Source organism: Cucumis melo, unplaced genomic scaffold (genome assembly GCF_025177605.1).
Source record: "Cucumis melo cultivar AY unplaced genomic scaffold, USDA_Cmelo_AY_1.0 utg000688l, whole genome shotgun sequence".
In the NCBI taxonomy this organism is placed as follows: domain Eukaryota; kingdom Viridiplantae; phylum Streptophyta; class Magnoliopsida; order Cucurbitales; family Cucurbitaceae; genus Cucumis; species Cucumis melo.
In genome coordinates, this window is record NW_026124151.1 from 32,501 (window position 1) to 35,000 (window position 2,500).

The window sequence follows — 2,500 nt, forward strand, 5'->3', positions numbered from 1 at the left end:
AATCACAAGACATCTCGTATCTTCACGAACAAGCCCGCTTGGAGTGCACGCCCACACCGAGGTGCAAGCATTGTCCGCGCAAGCCCATCCGAGCATCAACTCGACACCCGCTCTCACTCCCCGCCCAACGGTCGGATGTGGCACTCCGACGAAACCAGTCCACCGAGCACAAAGCAATCGCAAGACATCTCGTATCTTCACGAACAAGCCCGCTTGGAGTGCACGCCCACACCGAGGTGCAAGCATTGTCCGCGCAAGCCCATTCGAGCATCAACTCGACACCCGCTCTCACTCCCTACCCGACGGACAAGCCCATCGTTATGGCCAAACCCCTCCACCAAGCACGAAGCAATTGCAAGACAAGCCCACTTGGAGTGCACGCCCACACCGAGGTGCAAGCATTGTCCAAGCAAAACCCATCCAAGAATGTCAATTTGACATCCCGCTCTCACTCCTTGCCCGACGTAGGGGCCCGGCATTCCATCAATTTTAACCAAACCCTTCCACCAAGCAAGAAGCAATCGCAAGACATCTCGTATCTTCACGAACAAACCCGCTTGGAGTGCACGCCCACACCGAGGTGCAAGCATTGTCCGCGCAAGCCCATCCGAGCATCAACTCGACACCCGCTCTCACTCCCCGCCCAACGGTCGGACGTGGCACTCCGATAAAACCCGTCCACCGAGCACAAAGCAATCGCAAGACATCTCATATCTTCACGAACAAGCCCGCTTGGAGTGCACGCCCACACCGAGGTGCAAGCATTGTCCGCGCAAGCCCATCCGAGCATCAACTCGACACCCGCTCTCACTCCCTGCCCGACGGACAAGCCCATCGTTATGGCCAAACCCCTCCGCCAAGCACGAAACAATCGCCAAGACAAGCACACTTGGAGTGCACGCCCACACCGAGGTGCAAGCATTGTCCAAGCACGCCCATCCCGCTCTCACTCCTTGCCCGACGGTCGGATGTGGCACTCCGGCCGAACCCTTCGTCCACCAAGCACAAAGCAATCGCAAGTTATCTCGTCTCCTCACGAACAAGCCCGCTTGGAGTGCACGCCCACACCGAGGTGCAAGCATTGTCCGCGCAAGCCCATCCGAGCATCAACTCGACACCCACTCTCACTCGCCGCCGGCGGCCGGAGGTGGCACTCCGCCGGCGCCGACCCCCCAAGCATATGTGCCCATGATGGGCGCAATGTGCTTGAAGGGTCGGCGCCGCGGCATAGGGGTACCCCCGCGCCCCGCCCATGCAGGCAGGTCGCCCCCCTATATAGTACATTCTGGCTTTTTTGGGTCTGGCAGGCTTGCATATGAAAAAGCCGAAATGTCACACCATGCCATAAATCTTGATTGTGTTATTATTATGACCGGGACTTGATTGTATTATGTTTTAGACATTCAAATGAGTGTGGAAAACAAGTTTCATAATTTTTGAACCAACCAATAATATTTTATGAATTTTTATTGTTAAAAAATTAAAAATAATTTAAAAATAGTAAAACGTTTCCAAAAATACTAATTTTTGGAGGACATCCTTTGTTTACATTTTTTAGATCCCAGAAAAAATTTCATAACAATCCAAGCACTAGAACATAGGTTTGACATCACATTTGTGTGTTGAGTGGGCATTGCGGCACCCTGCGCGCGCGGCACCCTGCGCGCACGCCCCACGCAGACGCATGGCCATGCGGCGCGCGCGCCCATGGCCGTGCCGCATTCGTGCGCATGGGGGCGCGCATGCTGCATGCTCGGTGGGCATGTAGGCATGCACGGTGGGGGCACGGGTTTGTTCCAACAACCTCCATAGAGTTTTTTCCATGAATTCTAGACGTGGGTGGTCACGCCCAACGCAGACGCATGCTGCGCGCGGCTTGCGCGCACGTCCCACGTAGACGCCTGGGCATGCGGCGCGCGGACACACACCCGCAGACGCATGCCGCGCTTAGCACTCTGCGCGCACGCCCCACACACGCCCGAAGGGCATGGCGCATGGTGGGCACCCTAGGCGTTCGTGTGCAAGCCTCGGCCATGGGCATGCGGCGCGCGCCCCACACACGCCCCACTGCAGTCGCCTGGGCTTGCGGCGCACGCCCCACACACGCCCGTAGACGCATGGCGCGCGCGGCCCCCTGCGCGCACGCCCCCCGCAGACGCACGGGCATGCAGCGCGCGACTCACACAAACCCACTAACGCACGGCGCGCGCGCCCATGGCCGTGCTTTGTACTCGAAGGCCTCGGCCTTGGTCCTTGACTTGCACACGAGCACACTATCTTATTCTTGGGCATTCAAAGATGATTTGCTTCAACTTTTTTTCTAGTCCAAAGCCAACCCCTCACTAACACTTATGTTTTTCGTCCTTTTACATAAGATATGACCTCCATGGCAATTGGAAGAAATAAATGAGTTGTGTGTGGGTAGGGTCGAGATGAATCTCGGTGGATCTTGGCAACAAGGCTCATCTGCCACTTACAAGCCAAGCACGCACGCCCCTTA